The 26,484-nt window shown below is 43.0% G+C and overlaps 1 protein-coding gene across 1 annotated transcript in view; it reads right to left on the reverse strand.

Annotated features, from left to right (window-relative positions):
- Positions 1-26,484, reverse strand: part of ITPR2 (inositol 1,4,5-trisphosphate receptor type 2) — a 419,018-nt gene that overhangs the window by 5,552 nt on the left and 386,982 nt on the right. The gene's annotated exons all lie outside the window — the stretch shown is intronic.

Raw genomic sequence — 26,484 nt, forward strand, 5'->3', positions numbered from 1 at the left:
GTGTGTGTGTGAGGGGGTGCACGTGTGCTTGTGCGTGAGTGTCCCCTCCATTGTGGTAAAGACAGACAGTTAACCAGATACTCAGCTCTCTTGCAAACTCTGCCTAATTGCCCAACATCATGGGATCACAGTGAATTACTTATATCCCATCTCTCAATCCTCAAAAGAGCTTGCAAGAGAAATCACTGTCCCCATTTTACAGATGAGGACTTAAGTCCCCCCCCCTCAACCCCCGCAACTGTTTCTTTATCCTCATCACACGCTGGGAAATGGCAGAGTGAGGATTTGAAGGCAGGTGAGCTTTTCCACCAACTATTGGGTCCATCAGTCTGCACTCTATTTACTTATTTCTCTAAGTCACCTTCTCCCAATATCCCCAACCTGCCTGAGGTTCTTTCCACTGCAGTGGCTGCAAAGACTTCCACATAGCAGATCCTCAGGAGAGTCAGCAGATCTTTCCTCCCACAAGGTACAGGGGAAAGGCCCAACCTGTTCAACTCTGCACTTCCATCTAAATCTCGTTTGCTCCTTGGGTTGGTTTTCTTTGGTAATTGTTGTTAGAGACTGACACGTTCTTTGTAGTTCCCTACCCCCAATGGCAGTGAAAAGGGCTACCAAGGGATTAAAGATAAAACATATTAAAGGGTTTTCAACTGCATTTAAACAGCCGGAGCTAATTAGCATTTCAAAGGAGGATGGTAACTTATTTTGAAGAGTGACAGCCAGATTCATTCATTCAATCAATCCTTCAACATCTCCTGCCAGGTATTTAGAGATGGCAACTGGAGAAGACAAAATGTCTGCTCTCAGGGAGCCTGTGGCTTACAGCAGCCCTCCACGGAAAGCAGACTGGGCTCTTTGCACATCAGAATCCCCTGGGGTTGCTTGATAAAACAGCAGATTTCAACCCCACCACCTCTTACGAAATCAGAACCTCTTAGGGGACCTGAAAGAACTCTCGTCTACAGACACCTAGGCGACAGATGATAACACTAGGGTAGTGGCAGGGGAGGGCGACGGAGTGATGGAGATATGAGATGGTTGTTGTGAGGAATGGGAAGAGGAAGCCAAACAGGGGTCTGCTAAGTGCTTGCAGGGCAGGAGTGGGAAACCGTGCCTTGTAATGACTCCAGCAAAGACCACTGTTCACCAACAGCCCAGGTGGATGTACAGTTGAAGCAGAGATACAGGATGGTGTGGCCCCTGGAATGGGCATCGGGAAGACCAGGGGGCGGGGAAGCTGGGAATGTCAGCGGAGCAGTGGCCGGAGTGAGGAACACCAGGACGAGGACTGGGAGGGAGAATGCAGGACAGACCTGTGCTAAACGCTCAGTAAGCACTTGATCCTTCCGACAACCCAACGAACTTGAGTTCTCTTACCTATGCAGTATCTGTATTATCTACAATATTATCTGTTATCTGAATTTTACAAATAAAGAAACTGAGGCTGGCAAATAGTTTAGCTGGGATCCCAATCCTGACCTGCCTGCATCTGACCTGTGGACAGACAGCAGAGTCACCATACCCAACATTCTGAAGGCAAAACAACTTCAAGAAATGAAAATTCTCGAGTGAGAATGTCTGAATTCTGATAAAATATCAGCGAATCTGGGGAGTGAGTATTTAATGGGTACAGAGTTTTAGTTGGGGAAGATGAAAAATCTCTGGAGATGGATGGTGGTGATGGTTGCTTAATACGGGGAATGTACTTAATGCCGCGAAACTCTCCACTTACAATAGGTAAAATGGTAAATTTTATGTTATGTGTATTTTACTACAGATTTTTAAAGTCACGATTTGCAGAGGTGAATCTTTTGGATGAAATGTGCACCAAGTCCCTGAAGTCATCTGAAGGAAATGAGTAGCTGGGGTGGATGAGGAGGCTGTGGGCAGCCCAGGGCCAAAATCTGAGATGAAGGTATGGGAGTGACCAGGGAGTGCTAGAGGAAAGGCTTGAAAAAAATGTATTTTCACCAGTCTCCTGCTTTTGAGGAAACAATGGTGGTTCTCAGGGGAACACTGCCCCAGCCGTTTGGGCCATGGGATTCTTTTCCTACACATTCTTTCTTCACTTGTTCCTTTGTTCATCCATTCATTTACTAATTCTCACTGTGTTGACTATGTCTGTGCTAGGCACTGGGAAAACAATAGGGAGCCAAAGCCAGCGCAGTTCTTGTGCTGGTGGAACTGACAATCTAGGTGCAGAGTGAGACTTCAATCAAAGGATGATGGACACGGCGAAAGCTGGGCCTCAGGGCAGCCCAGGAAAGCCATCGGGCTCCTTTATCCTTTCTCCTAGTCCCTTGAAATCATTCTTTCTTCTAATCTTCTTTTGGTTTTTCTCATCTTTCTTTCACTGCTTGTATCTTTCTCTGTTTTGGGGTTTTTTTTTTGCTTTGTTCTCAGTCTTTTTTCTCCTTGTTTTGTGCTTTTTTGTTTCATCCCTCTCTTCCTCTATCAACTGACCACAATCTGAAACTAAAATATAATGTGTCATTAAGATTTTTTTCAGTATTGGGTATTTTCTGGTTTCTTTTCTTAACTATTAGAAGCTTGAATGTTTCACATCTCACTAAAATGACAAAAAAATAACCAACCTAAACTGATCGGTTTTTTTGTCCTTTTTATATGAATAAAGACAGTCTTTTAAAAATACGTTTTCACAACTGATGTTTCTTCAAATTAGTGCAGAAAGTACATTCCTTTCACCGAAATGAACTCAAATCCAACAGAATTCTTAGAATAAATGCTGCATGTGATTTTTCACTAACAGTGGCTTCCAGTGAAATGAAGGGTTCCTCTCTCTGCTCCAGTGTCACAATGAGCGGCTTCCATGGAAGGCTCAGCCTGAACGGGGTGAGTAAGGAGAGCCCCCAACTTTAGTCTCAGCCAGCGCCACAGGGCAGACACCCAGCACAGTGACTGGTTACCGGGACACCACTTCCTCACTGCGTCCACTTGCAACGTGTTCGCCATCTAACAAAGCAGTTTGACTTGATTTGTTATTTCTCGGTTACTCACATGCACTCCCTACACCTCGTGATCACGCGCATGATTAGAAGATTCCCATGTTGATTTTGGTTAGTCAATATGACATCATTTCCTTGTTCCACCAGGAATGAAACTGTTTGACCACAGGGTGGTCTGAAGCCAGGGAAACGGAACCTTAACTGTTAAGAGTCTGAGGTTACAATATATGATCCTAGCAACTTGGTGGGTGGAAACCCCAGGGTTTCTCAAGGCTTCTACAATGCAAAGCCCAGAGATGAACTGGTCATGTCCCTGAGAAGGGATAGAGAGCATGCCAGCCAAAACCCTCTTGCTACTCCTAAATTCTAATAATAATGGATCCTTCTAGATGACTAGAAGATTGATAAATGGAATGTCAAAACCTTTCAAATAGTCCTTTCAACAGTCAGGCCAGTTTGACTTATTTAATTCTGTAGCTCTTCAGTAAATGATCAAGGTTGTCAGAGTCAGAGCTTAGCTGTGCTATGTTTTCGTATTAGGTTCTTAAATGTGATGCCCTAGTTTGTAGGCAAGAGGCACTGTGGGATAAAGGAAGGCGCATGGACCTAGGAGTCAGGACACCTGGGTTCTGGTTTCAGTTCAGCCAAAAACTATGTGATATCAGTGGGGTGGGGAAGCCTTATTCTCTGAGTCCCAGTTTCCTCACCTGTAAACCAAAACGTTACCCTGGGTTGGTCTCCAGGTCTCTTCCAGCTCATCATTCTGTGAGCTGTGAATTCAAGGAAAGCTTTAAAAATCAAATCGCTGAGACAAGCCCCCAGCTTGCCAAGTGAGCAAACGGAAACACAGCATTTAGGCTAGAAGCAACCTTGAAACCACATCATCCAAGCTCAGCGTATTATAAACGCCCAGTCCGAAACCTGGAACATTTAGGTTTCCTCGAGGTCTTACAACAATGTCCCTGCACTTGATTTCCACTTCTGGACACGTCCTTCCATGCTACGTGGTGGGACAGCTCTTACATGACCCATCCCTATGGACGTTTCATTGACAACAGGCTCAAGAAAACGTAAAGACTGTAATGATGTCTCTCTGCATCAAAATGAGATTAGAAAGCAGAATGAGATTGATTTCAGTGAGTCAAGCAGTAGAGAAATTATCTTACGTCTCTTTAACTCTACTAAGTACACATTAAAGTTGCCTGCATGTAAGCCAAAGAGAAAGCAAGCACTATGGTACTAGATCACGGTAACAGTCCCATTTGCTGGCTGCCTGGCAAGTGTTAGGCACTTAACTGCCGTGTCCAATAACCACAATACTTCCATAAGGTTGAGATGCTGCCATCCCCACTTTACAGATGACAATACTGAGGCGGGAAGCAGATTATTTACTTGCCAAAGCCACACAGGGGCTGTAAGTGTCTGGGCCGGGCTTTGGCCTCCACCTCATGTGACTGGAAACCTCGTGCCCCTTTCACTGCACTGGACTATTTTTCCACGTCCAATGGAAATGTCAATGCTTAGCTCCTGAACTTGCCAAAGAAGACAGAGACTCTACAGTGAGAATAGAATTTATAACTTGAATCCCCTTGATTACTTCTTCTGAGGTATGCTAAAGGTTTATTTATGAAAATCAGAAACACAAGTGCTTTCGGTATTGTATCAGAGATGCAGACGCAGGTACCGTGGAAATGCGCTGATCGACACTTGACATTCACTGCAATTTTGCAGAGGGCTCTAAAATATTGCTAATGACGGGGGCCACGTTGAACACACCATGTACTGTAATGTGTTGTACCGGAATATCAGTAACCATTTAATGTACCTGTCCTCTGCTTCCAGACTCTGCTGAAAATGTGCTGTCATGGGACCATGTGCAAAGGTTTTTCTTGGTTAGCATCCTCTTGTCAGCCTTATGTTTACACTGCATTTTCCATTCTAAAATCATATGCAATGCCTCTGAGGTGACGAGTGCAATCATTTCCCCAAAGCGTCAGTGTGACCCACTGCTTTCCTCTTCGCACTATTGACGATGTCAGCTCAACAGGAGCTCCAGCAATGCTAACACTAACCACTCACTGGGAGCTCCCTGAGGGGAAGACACCATTCCTGTTTTCCTGGAACTTCAGATCTCAGACAACGATCTGGAACAAGGATTCTTTCTGGAGTTGAGGTAATCACGTTGGTCAAGAGGAAGGAGTTCTGGTACCGCATCTCAGCCTCTGCTCAGTGAAGGAGGAGGTGCACAGTGGGCTCCTCACCTTCAGACCAACGCTGGCAGGTTAGACATCATCTCAGAAACTTAACGGAACCCACAACACTGGCGTCTGGGCTTCCAGCTTTGTTCCTAGTGAACACCCCACCCGTACATGACAGGGATCGCTCAACATGGACCATGAAAAGGCTGATTCTCACAGGGGTCGGGATGCAGGCCCTGGGTTGTGAGGGAGGAAGGATGAGCTGCAAAACACACTCTTTTGTCTGACAAACATTTGGGACTGGAGGTGAGAGAAAGGACCCAGCTGTGTCCTTTGAAAAGAAAATGCTATTCCTGGATTGACAAATAAATGAAGACCTTGGCCACTCAATCTAAAAAAAGAGGAGGGAAGAAGAGTAAATTCTGCAGCATTAGAAAAATAACACGTTCCAGGACTGGCAGATTCATTTGCCAGCCCTTACTAACCGTGTCTTCGTTCTTTCTCTCCCTGTTTATTCTGTAGCTGCATCTTCCCTCTGCGACTGGGTCCCTGCAAATGCAGGAGGGCACCCTGTCCGGGTGGCCTGAGAAATCTTAAATGGTTAGTTACCCAGAGCAAGTCTGTACTGAATGATTTTGTAAAACAACACATCCCTTTAGAGTGCCATTGTCAAACCTTGAAATATTTTTGAAATCTATATGCTCAGATATCAGGTTGGCATTACGTGTGTGAAAATGGTTTGAACATTACAAAGCGCTGTGCAAACTTAAGGTGTCCTTAGGCTGCTGGGCTGATCGCAGGGAGGTTGGAACCCATACCTCAGAGGAGCTTAATAAATGCTCAGAAAACATCAGTCTCTGATGTAATTGCGGTGCCCCTGCCTGGCGCCTTTCCACAGCCCCCACCTCCAGGGCTTGGCCGGGAAGGGGGCTGTTGGCCGGGGAGCCTTCCAGGGACTAGGCCTATTTAATGTAGTCACTGTTCCCAAGGGCAGAGAGAAAAATAGGTCCAGGGAAAGTGCTGATCAAGGAGGGATGAAAATGACTTAACAGGGCTACTGATCTCAGCAGGGCCACAGGCTTGGAATCAAAAAGCCACAGCTGGGAGGGGCTGGCTGCTGGCGCGCGTCCACATCCCTGGTTTCAAACGCAGCACAGCCGCGGTGGGGGCGCGACCTGTTCCCAGCACAGGGCGTGCAGGACGCTGCCGGCAGGCTCTGGCGTCCGCGGAAGTAAAAGCATGAAGGCCCCGCCTTCTGTGGCCTCCTTGCCTCGGGAGCCAGAGGGAAGCAGGTGAGTGTGGGCCCCTCTCAGCAGAAAGAGAATCAAAACAGTTCACCAAATCTTTACAGAAGAGTGTCAGAAAAGAGTGCTGGGCTTTGGAGTTTCAGACTCATGGCTCAAGGTTTCTCTCCTTGAAACATCTGCAGACTGGCGGCGCGGGGAGCTAGGTGCTGGGGAAGTCGGGCTTTTGTGAGGACCTCGGCCTCCTGCAACGGGCAGGAGGCACTGCAGGCACCAGGCTGCCCAAAAAGTCGTTCCCTGAGGATGGTCTGCAAGCCGGACGGTGGGCCTCGGCTACTTGGGAGTTGACAGGACTGTGATCTTCAAGGCCCGCCTATCCCAGCAACCTGGAAATGCACTCATTTTGAATGCTAAGCAGGGCTCTCACCAGTGACCTGGAATAGGTGGTGAGACCAAGCTTTGCGCCCCTGGTGGAGAACGGCCGAGTCTCATCACGACAGCAGGCTGGACTGTGAACAGAGACCACAGCCCCAGAGGAAGCCCCCTTGCTTCCTTCCCGACTCCTCCATCCCTCTTTCTCAATGCTCCCTCTTAGCAACATCCTGTCTGTCCACGATGGGAAGGCAGTGGCTGCTCATGAATTGAAACTGCTTGTGGATTCTCTTTGGGTCCTCAGGCTTCTCAGCCCTGATGCAGCTAACCAGGGCTGTTGGGTGTCTACACAGCACACCAGCTACATCTGCAGATGCTGGGGTTCTGATCCATGCCCAGCCCACAGGGCACCCAGGGAGGGAGCCGCACTGAGGGGAGAGAGTGGTCCACAGCTGCAGAGGTCCAAGAGGGCGTGCACCTAACAGCAGCTTAGGGCTGCCGGGAGCTACAGTCCTCATCACTCACTAGCAGAGTTGCTGGGTGGGTCACCAGGGACACTAAGGGGCAGAAAGGCTCTGGCTGTGGGGGTGCTGGAGGGCTACGGAGCACTGGGCCCCACCTTGAGCAGCCACCAGGGAGGGGATCACTCAGAGAGGGGAGCGGCGGCAGCACCCAGAGCTGCTCTGAGCCATCGCGAGCTGACCCTGATATACAGCAGCACCGGATGCAGGGACTGAAATCCAGTCAAAGGTCTGATGATGCAGTGGTGGGGGGGTTGGGGGGGTATGTCTGCCAATTGGCTTTGAGCGATCAAGGAACCAAAGGGCCTGCTTGACATCCTCCCAGATTCCCAATGCTGCTGTTCCCACTGAAGTGTTAAGTGGGAAGCATTCTGACCACAGAGGAAAAAGAAAGAAATAAGCAAAGCTTGTGCATCAGAGGAGACCGTCCGGGGCGTGCGACAGCTTCAAGGTCCTGCCTGCGGGCTTCCTTAGAGCCAGGCCCTTCCCTTCTCTTCCTGGTGGTCCATAACTCCACCTGATCTATATTTTTATCCCTGGGACTTTAACCTTTTCTTAGTCTTCCTGGTAACTTCCCTATTTACTCTCATAAGTTACTCTCTCTTGGCTTCTTGATCAAAGAGCAAGAATATTTTCTTCTGCAAATAATATGAAGTATGAGCGTTTGCAAGTCTCACTGGGATAGGAAAAAAAAACTGGAGACTTCTTCATGGAGAGATTGGGGCAAAGTATTTTGAACTGAATACTCAAGTGGGCACTTGTCCAACTTTGGGCTGCCTAACATCGGACCCCTCCTGTGCTTGAGGAAAGCACCGCCGGGGGTCTTGGGGGAAGGCCGGGTCCCGCGTCCTGCTGTGGAGGCTGAAAGGCTGACGCCCTTTCCATCCTCCCCGAGGCAGCTGGGCCAAGTCACGTGACCCAACAGTGGCCCATCGGTTGCTCCTGCTTGAGATTCTGACATGGAACAAGGCGTTCTAAGAAGCGGGAACGATTAGAATCCCTTTTGCTCACAGTGGCTGAAACAGTGACTTCTGGCCGTGGTGACGCCGTTGGTGCCGGGGGCGGACGTCCAGGGCACAGGAGCAGCGGCAGACATACCTTCTCTCCAGCCAGGCTGTCTCCAGCCAGGCTGTCCCCAGGCCAGCTCACTTTGCCTGGATTCCGCCCACTGGAGCCTGGTTGTCACTTTCCTGTTAATTCTGTACATCCCCTCCACAAATTCCTCTTCTCCCTAAGATCACCAGAGTCAGCTGCTACTGTTGAAAGACCCCCGACTGGCACAAGTGTCAAGGGACTAAGACTAATAGAGCCGGGGCTAAGTTAACACTGGCCAATTTTGTTCAGGATAAAGATGATAAAACTTTTAACTAGACTGACTAAGGTCCTTTCCCAAGTCATAGAGCTAACTATTACACAGTGATCATATCTAATAATATCATAATTATGGAATAATGATGATTATCAGAAATAAGAATATCACAATCATATCATAATATCATAAATGTCATAATTAACACTATTCATTAATTATGGGGTCATTAGTTATACGGAGGAGAAATTTGTGAACTGTTTAGTTTATAAGCCCTTCCAGGGGCAGAATCTCTGATTTTTTCTGGCGTCTCTCATTGGATGTCATGGGCACCTGATACGTATCGTTGGTAAAATGGATGGATAATTAGGAGTTGGATATGGTACAAATGAACAGAGGTAAATGGGGTAACATACATTTTTCAATAAGACATATTACTACGAGCAATTCCCTTTTCTTTTTGTTCTTTACTAATTCAAAGTGAAAAGCCTCCTTTCTCCCCTTCTTCAAATACATTTAATAAGCACCTACTGTGAAGTTGATACTGTTCCAAGCTCCGGCCAAAGCAATGAGCAACTGAGAAAGGGTCCCTGCTCCTACATTCCAAAGAAAGGTGAATGAAGGGGGTGGAGATGATAACAAATGAAAGTAAATAAAACAATTTCAGGTAAGGGAGAGTACTGTGAAGGAGACAGTGGTGTGAAACATTATCTTGGGAGGACAGGGGGCGACTGCAGGTTGACGAGGCCAGGAAGGTTGCTCCGAGTAGGTGATGTTTGGCTGGTGAGAAGGAAATAGCCTGGCACTGAAACGAGAGGAGCTCCAGACAGAGGGAACAGTAACGCAAAGGCTCCAAGGCTCAACAGGATGCTGGCATGTTTGAAGAACAGAAAGAAGGATGGTGTAACCGGCGTGTGGTGCCGAGTGAGAGACGGGGAGTGGTTGGAGATAAGGTACCAGAAATAGACAGGGACCAGTGATGGAGAGCCCTGGACGCAGCGGGAGCCAAGGAGGATTTTGGCTCCCAGAAAAGGAACAGCACTTCCTGGTTTACAGCGAATACATATACAGGCACATACACACATATATACATTAAAAATAATATTGAACAGAACACTGGCTGCTGTGTGGAGAACAGCCGTGGTAGACTCCCATTTGGAGACCCCCACCTCCAGGTGGGCATTTGTGGGGGCTTTGGCAAGGGTGGCAGCTGTGGGGTACAGATCCCACAATAGCACCAGCTCCCACGATACCGTCAGCCCGGGGGCTTCAGTCAGCAAACGAGCGTTTGAAGATGCACACTTTGACAGACAACGCCTTTTCCTGGAGAGTAAGGCTGCAATCACAGAGCTCAAATCGGGGTTGCGTGATTAGTGTGAACAGACAGACTGGGTAATTTGGCCCCTGAAATGGATTACTGAGCCAGAACTCCACAGCTGTTCTCCAAGAGAACTGGGCTGTCCCACTGTGTCCCAAGTCTGCGTTCAGTGACACCATGTTGGTAACCAGAAATCAGGGAGTATTTACACCACGGAAATAGGCCATGCTACCATCAGGGCTTTCCCGCTGTCACCAGAACTGATACACATTAGCATACTACTGGACAATGTCCCTTACTGACAGAGCCGGAGGAAACCTTAAAGATGGTTTCAATTAAACCACCAACCCCAAAGTCACAAATCAGAAGATCACAGCATAGCCAGGATGACAATGAAGGACTCCTGACACAGCAAAGACCACCCCACCAAACTTAGAAGGTGTCACCTTCTGAATTTTTAGTTTACAGGGCTCATGGTTTAAATGTTTATTTTTTTTCTGAAACTTTGTTATTCTATATTCATATACGTACTCTGGATATCACTTTCCTCAATTACAACAATAAAAAGCACGTTTAGATTAAGATCATCCTGTTCTTTAAAATCAAAGAAAGTCAACAATGAAAACAAACAAGGGCAATTTATATTTCAATATTATTGAAAAGATGCTGAATAGCAAGTGGTGACACCAGACTCAGAGTAGACTAGAGAAGTCAGATCTGAGAGGTTTTGGCTGGACTCTTATAGAAGGGTCCACCCACACTTTACATGAAGGGTCTGGACACCTTCATCTGCTCACCTGCTAAAAGACACCTTCAGAGAGGGTTTTGGACCTTCAAACTATGCTGAGGTTCAAATAACACAACTGTTTTGTGCTTTAATCATAAATAGTAATAATCTGGCCCAGTGCATATTTCAGTTAATCTACAATTGGATACATTTCTTTCTAAAATGTAAATCAAAACATCCATTTCTGATATTTTGACAGGACTCTCCTGAAATGTCTCTCAAGTATAATCATCATATTTGTTTCCATGATATGTGACTTATTAGGAGGAAAATTAAGAATGTATCTATTTTAAAAAGAATAACACATTTATATGTAGAGCTCAAGGAAAATCTTATCTACACACACACATTCAGTGTCGACACAGAAAATATATTCCTAGCGAAAAAACATTCCCAGAAATTGTTTCATACCAGAGTCAAATGCAACACAGTAACAAATGGAATTCAAATCTGTTTGAGTATCTCCAAACTGTTTGAACTTCACTGTCTTTTTTACTGTCACATATATTTATGTGTATGTGTATATAGTCAGCACATACAGGTTTGTCTCATACAGAGAAATGAGTAAATCTTCAAAACAGACTATTTAAATTCTTCCTTTGGATTTTGCTCCAAAGAGAATGCTCTTTCTTTTTCCCCCTTGGGAGCAAACTATTTAATGAACTGTCACCAAACCTCAAAATCACATACAACAGTCAATGAAAGGTCCGGCACGCGGCTCTCATCCCGGGGCTTTGTCTGTCAGACTCTGATGAGCCCGAGGTTGCAGGCAGCCAGCTCACCAGCTGATGTTGTTTTATTAGTCCCTGATATTGAGACATTTTATCAAATTGCTCTTTTAACATGTTTGGTTTATCCTAAAGTCTTTTTCCTTGTCTTCAAAACACTACCCAAGGAGAAGAAAAGCGTTGGTGGTCCTCCAAGTGTGCTTGTCCTGGGCTAGCAGCATCAGCACCAACTGGGAAATGGTTAGAAACGCAAATCCTTAGGCTGCATCCTAGAGCTACAGAGTCAGGGATTCTAAGGCTGGGTCCCATAAGCTATGGTTCAACAAGCCCTCCGGGTCATTCTCATGTGTACGGAAGCCTGAGAACAATCACTTTAAATAATTTAAAACCCAACCAGTTATTTTTCTTAACATCACTAACCATTGGATGAACCTTAAAAAGAAAATACTTAACTGTGTTCATGTTAAACACTGAGTAGTCAAATCATTTGTTGGCTAAATAGGGATACATTTGAATATGAAAGGAGTGTTATTAAAAATTTTGCAGAGGGGAGGGCATAGCTCAGTGGTAGAGCACGTGCTTAGCATGCACGAGGTCCTGGGTTCAATCCCCAGTCCCTCCGTTAAAATAAATAAAGATAATAAAATAAAATAATATAAAATAAATATATTTACATTTATTTATGTTTATTTTACTTTATTTTATATTTATACTTCTATATTTATATTTATTTTATATTTATAACATATTAGATATCTTACTATATTTATATATTATTTTATTATATTTATATATATTTAATGACATTATATTTATAAAATATTTAATATATATTTAATATATAATATATATTTTATACATAATATATTTATAAAATAAATAATGAATAATATTTTAAAATAAAATAAAATTTAAAAAGATAAATAGGCCTAATTACTCCCCAAATAAATAAAAAGAAAACTGCCATTTTAAAAAATTTGCAGAGACACTGGCATAAGATGATTGTTCCCATCGAAACAATGGTCCCTCTGGTTTCCATTAAAACCTGGACTATCATTGATGGTCCCGGGACCAACTAGTTAGGAGAATGAGAGTTCCACAGCAGTATCTGGAGAGTCTGTTTTAGAAAATTGCATTTAAGTACATAAACTGTTGAAAGGATGTTTGTGAGCTATTATCTACTATGAAGTCGTAAGTATTTTGGTCACTTGTAAATTGCCCATAAAAATGGGTTTTGACATCTTTCTCATGGGAGTGGTCTGTACCCACCATTCTCATTGCATTATTTCCCATTCTCTCTTTTTCTGTTACAAAGTGGATGAATATTAACACTCCCCTGAAATTTCTCCTTGATTCCAATGACCTCTTCCTAAAAAAATGCAATTTTTTTCCCTTTAGTTTTTCCTCATCATTGGCCTCCCTACCAGTCTCTGAATTGTTTCAAAAATCTACCACGAACAGACTCACAGACAAAGAAAACAAACTTAAGGTTACCAAAGGGGAAAGGGGTGGGGGAGGGATAAATTAGGAGTTTGAGATTAGTAGATACAAACTACTGCACATAAAATAGATAAACAACAAGATCCTAGGCTATAGCACAGGGAACTCTACTCAGTATCTTGTAATAACCTATAATGGAAAAGAGATGAAACAGAATATAGATATGTATAACTGAATCACCCTGCTGTACACCAGAAACTAACACAGCCCTGTAAATCAACTATCCTTCAATTTTAAAAAAATCTATCATGGAGAGCTGGAGCACAGTCATGATCAAGGACTGGAGTGGCCCTTTGGGGTCAGCACAACACAGAGACCTAACAATAAATTCAGAGTTGGACTAAGATGATGTGCCAGGTTGTATCAAAAAAATTTTATTCTCAGGCCAAACTTTTCCATTAGCACCAACGAATTAAAATTTCTTCCCTGAATTCTTTGAATAGGACATTATGTGGACTGAGGGATGCTGAACAAAAAAATCTGAATTGAGTCCAAACTAGTATGTTCTTCTAGGAGAGGGGCAAGCGGGCTGTGATGTCAAAATGGGACTGAGCTCTGAGTTTGATGATAGCTTTGCAGAGTTGAGCAGTGACCACTGTCTAGCTGGCTCTGGGACTTAGAACCACTGTAGGATGGTGCACAGCTTGAAAAGAATTTTACCACGGCTGCCAATGCACCAGTGGCTGGGTCCAAAGACAATGCAGTTCTGAACACAGTGAGCCCAGCAGCGGTAGGTGATGACACATAACTCTGCCGAGCAGCTGTGAAATGTGAGCAGCAGTGAGGTCATCTCAAGCAGGATAAACAAGGGAAACTTCAAATGAGGAAGCAGAGGTACCCAGGACACGGGCGAGACAGAGGGAAGAGTTGGGTACGTCGTAACTCTAGAGGATGGTGACCCTTCTTGAATACAACTCCTGGCTGGCTCTAATGATCAGATGCCAAGACATGAAAGGTGCAAGGTTTTAGTGAACAGGAATTTCAGCCATGAGTCCCAGAGCAGTTTGACACAAACACAATGTGGAAACAATCGTTGATCATGTAGGAAGTGCTGCATTTCTCATTTCTGTGCAGTTTCAAGAACTTTCCCCTCCACCTTTTTTTTTTTTTTTTCAACTGATGCTATTTGAGTTTTACCCATTCTGGAAACGTTTCCCTGATTATTTGTTTTTAGGGACTATTAATCTGATACCATTTAAAAAAAATGGAAACGGATACTGAAGCAACTCCTCTGTGTAAACTCGGTTTCTGACACAGGAAGGAGCCAGGTGACAAAACACTGTAATGCTTGGCAATGACTGGCTGTCGCACACAGGTGCTCCGTGCTGATGTGCACGCAGATGCTGCCCCAGGACATTTTATAATGAATGTGGGCTGACGGTTAAATTGCCTCCTCATTTAGGGGATACACATCTTGAGAGTTGAAACCATGGATATATACACAGGTATATGACCTTCACAGCAGTATGATCAATTTCTGATCTCACGTTTCTCCTCTGACTTCCTTCTACCCCCATTACCCTCCTCCTAACTGCCAGCTGACCACTCCCAGGTCTGTCACTCTCCTTGGCCGGGGCAACGTTGTATAATAAAAAACCAGAGCAATCTTTGCCCTGCTTTCTAGGAGAGACTCTAAATCCTTGGAATTTCCCAAATGATAGAAATGTCATTGTTGTTCACAAGCTCCCCAGATCACACCCAAATTTATGCTAATGAGGTGACTCCCGTTGACTCCCCTAGATAGCGTCAAGACAGGGGCGAGGGCAGGGACTCTGAGATGGCCTGACCTCTGGAAGGAGAGTGAGGCTGAAGATTAAGGTCAATGATGTGCCCACAACTCAATCAGACCCACACAGTGAAAGCCTCAGTAAAACTCAGGGCATTGAGGCTGTGGAGGTTCCCGGTTGGTGAACACCTGATGTGCACGGAGGGTAATGCGCCCCATTCCGTGGGGACAGGGCTCGGAAGCTCTGTGCTGCCTCTCAGACTTTGTCCATGTGTCTCCTCATTTCGCTGGCCCTCCTGATTTGTACCCTTTATAATAAAACTGTAATCATCATTTAAGTGCAGTGTTTTCCTGAGTTCTGTGAGTTGCTCTAGTGAGTTATTGAGCTGGAGGGGGTCAGGGGAACCCCTGAAAGTATATGTAGTCTGTCAGAAGTGTGGGTAGCTGGGGTCTGAAGTCAGGGCAGTCCTGTTGGGGACCATGCCCTCTCACTTATAGGGTTTGCACTAGCTCGGGGTGGTTAGCACCTGAACTGAACTGCAGTGTCCCCAGATGGAACAGTTGGTGTTAGAACAGTCAGCAAGCCTGTTCACTGCCTCTGGTTGTGGGCCAGGTGGTCATCAGCTGCGGCAAGTGCCCAGAGGGGCAGGAAGCCATAGTGACAATGGCAAAGAAGCTGTGGGACAAGCACTCCAGGTAACTGGGCTAGCTGGGTACCTGTTTAGACTCATTGTTACTGGTCTGAGACCTATAGATAGTGGATATTCCATTAGACTGTTTTAAAGAGAGCTGCAGAAGACAGGACACACCCAGAGGCATGCAGCTATATACACTTAGGATGTGACCACGCAAGGCAGAAAGATGTATCCAGGGTATGTTTATGGAAAAAGAACAAAGTGAAAAGGATGCTGTTGGATTTGTAATCTTCAATCAGTTCTCTCTTTACCTCTTACCTTCTGCCTGAGGGGTTAGGGGGACTCTGAAATCTACCAGCCAGTGAATGTTCCGTGGATTGAAACGCTTACCCTAGTATGTTCCACCCATCTCCTTTTCAGGAGCGAATTTTGTCTATTAGAGATAATCAACAATGTTGCATCAAAAAGTGAAAGCACTGATAGGTGTTTCAGAAGAAACTTTCCTAGCATAAATACAAAATCCCTTCCCAGCCCAGGGGGCCCTGCAGGATCCAGTCACTGTCCCTCTCCCCTCCTACACCCCTGGCTGCCACCCTCACCAGCTCCAGCCACGCGGGCTGCCCAGTGGTCCTCCCTCATGCCCAGCCCACTCCTGTCAAGGACATGGCCTCCATGACATATATATATCATGTATGTATACATATATGTTTGTCTGTGTCCAGTAATAGAGGGTAACTAAGTTCTGTGAGGGGGAGTATTGTCTGGCTTGTTCTTAGAGCCGAGAACTGTGTCTGGCAAACAGTAGGCTTTCGGTAAATGCTAGCTGAATAAATGCAGAGGTCAAAACGGAGGATGCAGGGAAAGAAAAGTGTTCTGCCACCGCTCTGCATTTTTTCAAGGATCAGAGGTAAGGAATATTCAGGTAAAAGGTGAAATGACTCATGCCATGCTGGGAAGGTCTGGGCTCCGTGTAAACGCTAACTGCCACTCATAACAGTCCTCAGAGAGAGAATGCTTACTTAGAGGATCAGGGACCCAGTAAAGCAGGCTGTGACTGAAAAGGCAGGGGCTTTGGAGGCAGCCCACTCTCCGAACCCCAGCCTTGCCTTTCCTTAGGTCCATGATCAGAGAAGACTATTAAGTTTCTTCCTCTGAAAATGGGGATCATAATGCCTGTGTTTTAGAATTGTGTCAGAGTATGATGGAATGAGAGCTGATATTTATAACAGGTTTCTGGTGGGAGGAGAGTGGAGCAGGAGTCAGGGTAGGGCAGTGAGGTGTAAGATGTGGGAACGGATTGGCTGGGGCAGAGGACAGAGACAGTGGGAGGACTGGTCTGTAACTGGCCGCAGGGGATTGTGACGTCCCTGAAATCAACAGATTTTCAGGGACGAGAACAAGAAGTCACCCTGACATGAGTTTTGATGTTTTCCCAGGTCAAATGCTATCTGGGAATTTCAGAGGGGTTCCTCCCCCCGACTCTGCCCCATCGCACTGTGAGTAATCTTGTGGGAGTCAGGAGCCTGTTCTTTGGTTCCAGATCCCCCAAGACAACTTTTGCTGATATCTGCCTACTTTAAAAAATTTAAATTCCTCAGGTCACCATGGATTTCGAAATCTGTTTGAAAATCACTGACACACAAAGAAAAGAAGGAGGCCACCTCAGAGTGGAAGAATTCTATTTCTGTCCCAGTTTCTTTACCAGGGCAGCCTGCAGTCAGACTTCCCGGGTCCCACGGCCCGAGCCCACAGCCCACCCCATTGGTGTATCTGGACTGTTACTTTGAAAGACAGTGATGAGGTTGTTTTTTTTTTTTTTTTCCCGGGGTTTTAGCCCTTCTACATTTTACTAAGCACACTGTTAATTCTCTTCCACTTCCCCCTTCTTTATTTGCCTCACGAAAAGGGGTACAGCGAACCCCTTTTACACATCAACTTTATCTCTTCCCTCTCCTGCTCTGGCCTCTCTGTGGCCTCTCTTCAAGGCTCTCTGTTTTGGAGAAGTGATGTTGGCCTTTGGCTTTGCCTGGTCCCAAGGCCCAGTCATGCTATGAATTCCGTTACAGAGGCCTTGCCCTGGGAGCCATCTTCGCCTTTGCCTTAACTTGGTGCTTGAAAATTAGATTCTAAGAGATCTCTGCACGTCGGCCCAGCACGTGGCGTCAAAAGCTGCAAGTGAAATGCAGGCCTACTTAACCTGCGAGCTGACAAGGCTTTTTAGTGCCCTAACAAACAGGATTTATCTGGAATTCAAATTTATCACTGGGAATGGAAAACTGATGGTTTTGCCAGTGTTAGTAGCTAAGACCTCCAAGGTCTTGATGAATTCAAATTTATCCTCAGTTCCTCAATAGATGTTCTGCTACATCCTATACACATTTCACCAGGAAGATATGAATATATATTTTTCTTTCTATGAAGATTTTAATTTGACTACATCTCTGTGTGACAGTTACATTTTTAGAAGGCATTGCAGGTGTCCAAAATTTCATAAATTTTTGGAACTTGGGGTACTTACTTAGAACATAAAAAATTTTACCAAATAGCCTTGCAATTAATTGTGTTGTGTTGGGGTGGAAATTATGTCATCTGTCAGAATTACAGCAATATCTATTCAGCATTATTTAATGTATTTGGTTATAATTTGTATCTCTGGTCACGGTTTATGTATCGTAAAAGATTTAGCACAACTTCCCCACATTTCTGTTCCTCAGAGTAATCGTTGTACCCTGTGCCCCACTGCCTCATAACTCTTTTTTAATTTGCTGGAAAATGTGAGGAATGATTTGGCAACACAACTATATAAAGCAGATTGTATTGGTTTAGAGTGTGCATAATTATCAACTTCTGGGAAAAGAAAAGATAATCTATTTTAACCTAAGATACAGGTGTCTTTAAGCTAATGTGATATATAAAAAACCAGATGATATATAAAAATCAGATTTAGAAAACCAAACAAAACAGATTACTTATTATTCATTATAAAAGGCTTCTTTTCTAAAGGAGAAAAAAACCACAAGATTTCTTTAAGTAACAATTTCTCCAGGTACATTGGAAGTATGATTCAGTTTCCCACACAAAATGCATTCATATGTAACATGCCAACGACATGGATGGGGAGAAGAGGGAGGGAGAGTTTTTTTGATGCGTACCATCAGGTCAAGCGGCTAATTTAGCAAAGTCTTATTTTATTTACACTGACAGCCATTTTATTGCAAAGTCAAAGTTTATAGGATGAAAGCAGTTGATGCAATGTGCAGTGTAAACTTTCCACCAGCCAGGTCCCACTTTTAATACAGAGTCTCCTGAGCTATTCCCCAAGTCACAGCACCACCACCTTATTGCACAGAATCCCATTATAAGTAATAAACTTGAGATGGTAGGAGCAAGGCAGTGAGCTGTTTCTGAAATGCCCCCCTTCCAAGTTGGCCTGGGATCCTGCAGCTGACGGGCCCTGCACTCCCAGGCTTCCAGCTGGGGTCCAAGTGCTGACGCTCCATTAAACAGGCTGGAATCACATGCTGCTGCACAGGACAGTGTGACCTGGTCCAGTTCATCGACAGAACTGGACGGGCATTCCCTCAGAGCTGGTCCCTGGCAATTTGTCTCCAGCCTGAGCTGAAGATCAAACCCAGAGCTCACAAGGATGTGTCCTTTATCAAAAATAAAACAATTTTGTGTAGTGCTTCTGGAGCCGAAATGTCAACATAAATAACACTTTAGAAAACATGCCTTCCCACGCTTTCCAGATGTCCCATGCACCTAATGGCCACTTAGATTTTTCTCTGCTTAATGCTTGGCACACAAGCGCAGCAGGCACTCAGATAACTGGGGCTGGATGTACACATGCAAGAATGTGGAGAGATTTTTACTATTGTAACTCCCCCACCTGCTATTTTTATTTAGTCACAGATTACTTATAATTATATTTTTATTTTGTCTCTCATCAGACCCCTTTGCTCTACTACAGTGTTGCCAGGACTCCTTAAAACCATTGTAACAAGTTCCTCTTCTGCTTAAACACTACCATCTTCTAATCTATCAAACCTAAACTTTTTGGTCTCTTGGTGTAACACTGAAGCCCATAAAGGCTTAAAAACAAGACACTACAAACCTCCTAGAAGAAAACAAAGGCAAAACATTCTCTGACATAAATCTTAGAAATGTTTTCCTAGGGCAGTCTACTCAGGCAATAGAAATAAGAGCAAAAATAAACAAATGGGACCTAATTAAACATAAGCTTTTGCACAGCAAAGGAAGCCATAAGCAAAACAAACAGACAACCTACAGAATAGGAGAAAATATTTGCAAATGATGTGACTGACAAGGGCTTGATTTCCAGAAAATATAAACTGCTCATACAACTTAACAAAAAGACAAACAACCCAATCCAAAAATCGGCAGAAGACCTAAACCAGCAATTCTTCAATGAAGACATACAAAGGGCCAATAGGCACTTGAAAAAATGCTCAATATCACTAATTAGAGAAATGCAAATCAAAACTACAATGAAGTAGTCACACCAGTCACACAGGTCAGAAAGGCCATCATTAAAAAGTCCACAAACTATAAATGCTGTGAAGAAAAGGGAACCCTCCTATACTGTTGGTGGGAATGTAGTTCGGTGCAGCCATTGTGGAAAACAGTATGGAGATTCCTCAAAAAACTAAAAATAAACTTACTATATGATCCAGCAATCCCACTCCTGGGCATATATCCAGAGGGAACCTTAATTCAAAAAGATACATGCACCCCAATGCTCATAGCAGCACTATTTACAAAAGCCAAGACATGGAAACAACCTAAATGTCCATCAACAGATGACTGGATAAAGAAGCTGTGGTATATTTATACAATGGAATACTACTCAGCCATAAAAAAGAATGAAATACTGCCATTTGCACCAACATGGATGGACCTGGCAATTGTCATTCTAAATGAAGTAAGGCAAAAAGAAAAGAAAAATACTATATGATATCACTCATATGTGGAATCTAAAGAAAAAAAAAAGACACAAATGAACTTATCTACAAAACAGAACCAGATTCACAGACAGAAAACAAACTTATGGTTACCGGGGGGAAAAGGGGCAGGAAGGGATAAATTGGGAGTTTGAGATTTGCAAATACTAACTACTCTATATAAAATAGATAAACAACAAGTTTATACTGTGTAGCACAGGGAACTATGTTCACTATCTTATAGTAACCTATAATGAAAAGGAATACATGTATGTATATATATGACTGAAACATTATGCTGTACACCAGAAATTGACACAACATTATAAAATGACTATAGATAAACAAGATTATATTGTATAGCGCAGGGAAATATACACAAGATCTTATGGTAGCTCACAGAAAAAAATGTGACAATGAATATATATATGTTCATGTATAATTGAAAAATTGTGCTCTACACTGGAATTTGACACAACATTATAAAATGATTATAAATCAATAAAAAAGTTTAAAAAAAGACTATACTTCAATAAAAAAAAAAAACAGCACTGAAGCCCAACTATGAAGTAGCTACCCAATCTCATTTACAGGTGTCTTCCTTTATATCCTGGTCAAGCATCTTCACTCTCCCTCAACACCTCTTTGTAATCTAGCTGAAAGACTGAATAACTGGGGGACAAAAGATAGGGTACCCATGGGCTGTTGATCTTGGGTGAGTACTTTGCTCTCTGATCCTCTCCTGGGCGAAGGATTCCTGAGCTGACCTGGAAGGCTGGACTAGTTCCTTGCAGCCCTAAGATTCTCTAAGCCTATGCTTTATCATCTCAACTCCTACTTAGGATTTCTGGCAAAAATATTGGTACAGAGATGAAAGGAAAAGTGAAGGAGAAACCACTAATAACATTGTTAAAATTGGTACCATTTCAATCACATAATACTTTAAATAGTTCCTTGCTTTAAATAGTTGCTTTAAATAGTTCACATGAGCTCTATGAAGGGCGTCCCAAGACACAGGAGAGAAAACTAAGGTTCGCAGCTGTCATTGCTTAACCAGTATCACACAGATCCTGAGAAAGTCAGAAAAAGAATATGGGCTTTTGATTCCCAGGTCCCAAGACCCTTCCTCTGGAGATCAGGAAGTATCAGAATCCTTTTCATGATCTTATCTTAGAAAAGATCCTACAAAATTGCTCTAAATATGTGGATGCCTCTCAAATGCCTAAAGCTGGACTCGAAAAACTGACTCCTGCTAAATGAAATTTGTGTAATGACATTTTAAGGATAAAATGTCTTCCAGACCAAAGAAAGACCTAACTGGTAATTAACCAAGGAAATGAACACATCTAAAGGCAAATCTGTCAATCGGGAGGAAGGTAGTTAGCTTCGGGCAAAGAGGGCAGAAGTCAGTGGCACTGGCGCGTATGCCCAGCCCTCTCTAGGAGACAACGGCTGGCTAGGCTCCCTCCACACGTTCCTCGTGGAAGAGAAAGTAAGAGAAGCAATAATAAGAAGTTAGATTGAAAAACACAATGGTCCAGGTGCTGTCATAGTTACATTCAGTATTTCACTGTATTTAAAAGGAACTCCATTGCCCTGGTTATTGCCCCTTTTCTGCTTTTTCTGAGCAGCGTCCAACGCCGTCCAGCATACAGTTAATTATTTACATTGTGGACTGCCTGCGATTAGAACATACACTTCATGAGGATAGAGATTTTTGTCTGTTTTGTTGACTGCTGTTTCCCCAGTGCCTAAAATAATGCCTGGTACCTTACAAGCACTATATAACTACTTGGTAATGAATGAATAAACAAATGAACTTCAAGGTAGGCACTAGTCCTATCTCATTTTACAGAGAAGTCAACTGACACACAGGGTGATTAAGTGTTTCTCAAGGTCACAGAGCTAGTAGGTGGTAAAGCCAGGAATGACACACGGGATTCAAGCCCTTTTTAACACTCTCGTCTGTAGCTGTGTGCAGTGATCAGGCTGCACCAGCTTATCCGTCTGATCCACTAAACACTCAAATCACGCATCCCACTAACCGCCTTTGCTCCGAACCTCTGCTCATTAAGCAACCTTCTGATTATAATCTGACTTCTCAGGAAAAATACGCTGGCCAGCCTGCGTGCATGTCTGTTCTGCTTGGAAATTATAATTTATCTAATTAAATCAATGCACAGATATTCTGATTTATCCACATCTCTGGCTTTTGACTTTGATTAGCGTATTCCCACCCCAACTCATTCTGTGTGCCCTGACGGCGTCTAGTATCTGAGCCTGTAACGGTTCAGCACAGGATCTAGAACTTTATCACCTGCGACAGGGCCTGTTTGGAGCATTGTCCCTGAGACACCACCCGGTGACCTGCTGTTGGTCAGCCTCCCCAGGCGGTAGCCCTATATCACAGCATTCCTATTCTATCTGGGATAAAGCATTTTCCGCAAAGCAGTATTCCAAGGACAATTATCTAATACTGTTTGCGAATAACAGCAATGAACAGGAACTGTGGAAGGAAGATCCCTGGTATCAGGCTCAGGGTACAAAAGCAGGTCACAATTTTATTTCAGGGTTTACTAGCAACATTAAACTGGAAACTCTAAGTGCAGAGGACTTGAGGAAAGGAAGATGAACAATGCCACTATGCGGAATGAAAATTAAATTTAAAGCTTAGTAATTCCCGTAGCCTGCGTACCTAACACTATTTTTAATATAATATAAGAGTAAGGCACTGTGCATTCCCCAAATACCCAAGGATTCAAGAAATGGCTCCTGCAACTTTAATTATACGAATTTTTTTTATGAAACTGTTACATCTTTCTTAGCATATTGTATCCTCAGACTTAAGACATGGGAGTTCAGAGGTACTAGATCAGAATGTTCATTAAGTACAAATGACATCCTGGAAATGTTAAATTGTTCATGCTTGTTTACCATTATACACACACACACACACACACACACACACACACACACACACACACACACGTTTACAGTTTTAAATCCTAAAATTAACTGGCTTGTCTGTGCACTTATTCTAAAAGGTGAGAAGCAGAAAAGAAGATGTTCTTGATGGAAAAGAACTTGTGGAAAATATTTTCCCACCATTTAAAGGAATAAAAGGTTTTCATTAAAAGCAGATCTAATCATTTAAGGAGTTTAAATAGGATGTCTCTTAAAAACAATTGCATCTGATTAAGACAACGGCAAATGATGAGGTCAGCTGAGGTGTTCAGGCACAAGAGTCAGCGAGTGTGCAAGAGGAAACCTTCAGATACACACTACTATACATAAAATAGATAAACAACACGGTCCTAGTGTATATAGCACAGGAAACCAACTTCATCAGCTTATAATAACCTATTATGAAAAAGAATATGAAAAGGAATATATACATGTGAATGTATAACTGAATCAGTATACTGTACACCAGAAACTAACATACATTGTATATTGACTATACTTCAATTAAAAAAAAAAGGTGGGGGGGACTTCCACAGACACTGGTCCCATGGTTGCTGCCTGCATAGAAACCATTTCTGAGGTGAGTATTTTTAGGCAATATAATATTGTTCTTGTATATTCTCCAATTTACCATGAAAACTATAAATTATATTAAACTAGAAATAAAAAAGGATTTCTTGAAAAAGACACCAGAATAGAAGTCTATTTTAAATTAATTACCAGTTATATACCCTCTTTCTGCTTGCTGACAAGTTTGCGGTATTTATGCAACAAATATTCTCATTTTCCTACATTAGTTGGACTCTTCATGAAATAGTTTAGCCTGCTTTCCTTGTTCTCTTTGCAAACTTTTAGACATTGCCCGGGTGATGCAGAAAACGTAGCTTTTGCTAGCTTAATGGCTAATTACAGCAACAGGCAGGGAATCAGGAAAATGCAACTAAATTGCAGAAAAGCCACAAAGAGTTATGTGAGCTTTAACTACAAGTTCACAACCTGTGACAACTGTTTCACACCCTTTGTCTTTTTGCTAATTTTAGTTTGATATTTTGATGTTTGTTAGGCACCTGTCTTACAGAAAGTGGCTCTGGATTATGCTTACATTTTTCATTACCTGGGATGCTTTATCAAGACCCATTCACCTACAGCCCTGTCTCTGCTCTGTCTTCAGAATAAAATGCACTCTGTTGTGGTTGAAATAACTCAAATACAATCTACCATGGTCTCCTGCACTACTGTTTTAGAATTTCTTTTCGGATAAGAACACTGAAGAGAATGCAAGTTTCTACGAGGCTGTTCCTCCTCCTGGACACACCCCTATTTATCCCACTTATCTGGGCAGATGAACTTTGCTTAAATGTTTCCTTTTGAGAAACAACAACAAAAACAGTCTACTGAGCAGTCACTATGAGGAAGGATGCCTATAATGGCAGTTCCCATAACCGTAAGGAAAGAAAAGTCACTTTATTACCTTTGCTAATTTTGGAAGAATACATTTTCTCTATAAAACCAACATCATGACTTCTTTTTCACAGTGAACAGAAAAGAGCATAAGATGACTACTTGGTCCTACAGAAAATCACTCTTACGCCATTTGAAACTGATTTAAAAACAGTGGTAGTTAACTGTGGGTTTTGAGGATTATTTAAAACCTCAACTTCCCCAAACTCCCAAACAATAGTGAAATTCTCAATCTACTGAACTCCGTGGAGTGACTGCAGAGGCTTCTGTCATATGTAGATTCAATGCACCCAATTCACAACCTCAGACATACAGGCCCTTTGAGGTAATTGTGTAAAATACTCTGTCGAGGATTGTTGGAAATATTGAAAGATTTCATAATGCAGAAACTATATCAATGTCATTTAAATTGAACAAAATGGTTCCTTCCTTTTCCGTATACATTTTAACCATCTTCTCCACAAATTTCCTCAATAAATACTGCATGAAACAAGCATTCTTCACTTTGCCCCATAGATGCAACTTGCCAACCTGATTGATTTCTTTCTGTGCAGCTCACCTGACTTCTACATGTTCTATATTTTCTCCTTTATTAAAGATGACGCAACCTTAGCTTCTATCACATTCACATCTGCAAAACTATGAGACTAAGAGAGACATGCAAAGATGAAGATAGGAAAGGGGAGGATATGACAAAGCAGGTTTGCAACCCAATAAAAGTCTCACAAAAACTCAGAACGCAGATGTGGAAGATTAATGAAACAATGACATCATATGAAGAGAAGAAATCTGGCAATTGAGCCAAATGAAGATACAAACCTGGAAAAAATTAAGAATGAGCAGTAGGAACAAATTATTTATTGTGAGAAGACTGACTATGTTTCTATGATTCAAGCAGATCAAATAATTTGCATGTTGCCAGATGGAGAAATTGCATTCACATGTGTTAGCCCATGTTTCTATCTAATTTCCTCAGACAGTGCCTTGGCTTACACTAATGATAGAAGGTAATTTCTCTTTCTTCTTAGGGAGTACTTAACCGAGAAAGAGTAAGAGAGAAAAGAGATGCTGACGTGGGTGTGCATCTCAGTCTGACTCCGCCTTCAACTCCACTTTTGTTTCCATTTCTCTGCACAGACCAGAGCTGGCAACCTAATCATAACCAATGGAACCATGCTTTTTAGTGACTGTTTATGACCTACCAAGTACATTTAGTTGACACTGTAGGACTAGTTGGTGATCATTTGAATGAGCAGAACCTTATAAAGAGAGCTCCATTGCTTTTCTTTGAGGTTACCGTATGACTGTCTGATCCACTACTGGCTTCCATGTCTGTCCAGACTTGTGGCTTTGATTATAAAACCACAGAATATCAAAGCTCAAAGGGTCTTTTGATAGATTTAATTCAACCCCCTTGTTTTTCATAGAAGAAAGCAAGAGGAGGTTAAGAGACTTGGCCAAGCTCTCACACATCTCTTGATTTCTCATTCAGTCTTCTATGTCCATGAGGTCTACTTTAGAGTTATTGACTCTTCTGATCCAAGGTTCCACTTAAATGTGTGTCTACTGAGGAGAGGTCTTCAAACATAGTTTTAAGTGTTAAGGTAGACAGTATTTTTTTCTTTTCCTTTTTAACAGATGAGGACACTAAGGCAGAGAGGTTAAGCAATTTGCCCAAGGTCACACAGCTACAAAGTAGCCAAGCTGGGATGTAAACTAGGAAAGTTTAATCCCTGTCTACTTACTATACCTTTTTCTCAATAGCTAGTATCTACGTTACTAGGAAGTGAA

This window comes from Camelus dromedarius, chromosome 25 (assembly GCF_036321535.1).
Source record: "Camelus dromedarius isolate mCamDro1 chromosome 25, mCamDro1.pat, whole genome shotgun sequence".
In the NCBI taxonomy this organism is placed as follows: domain Eukaryota; kingdom Metazoa; phylum Chordata; class Mammalia; order Artiodactyla; family Camelidae; genus Camelus; species Camelus dromedarius.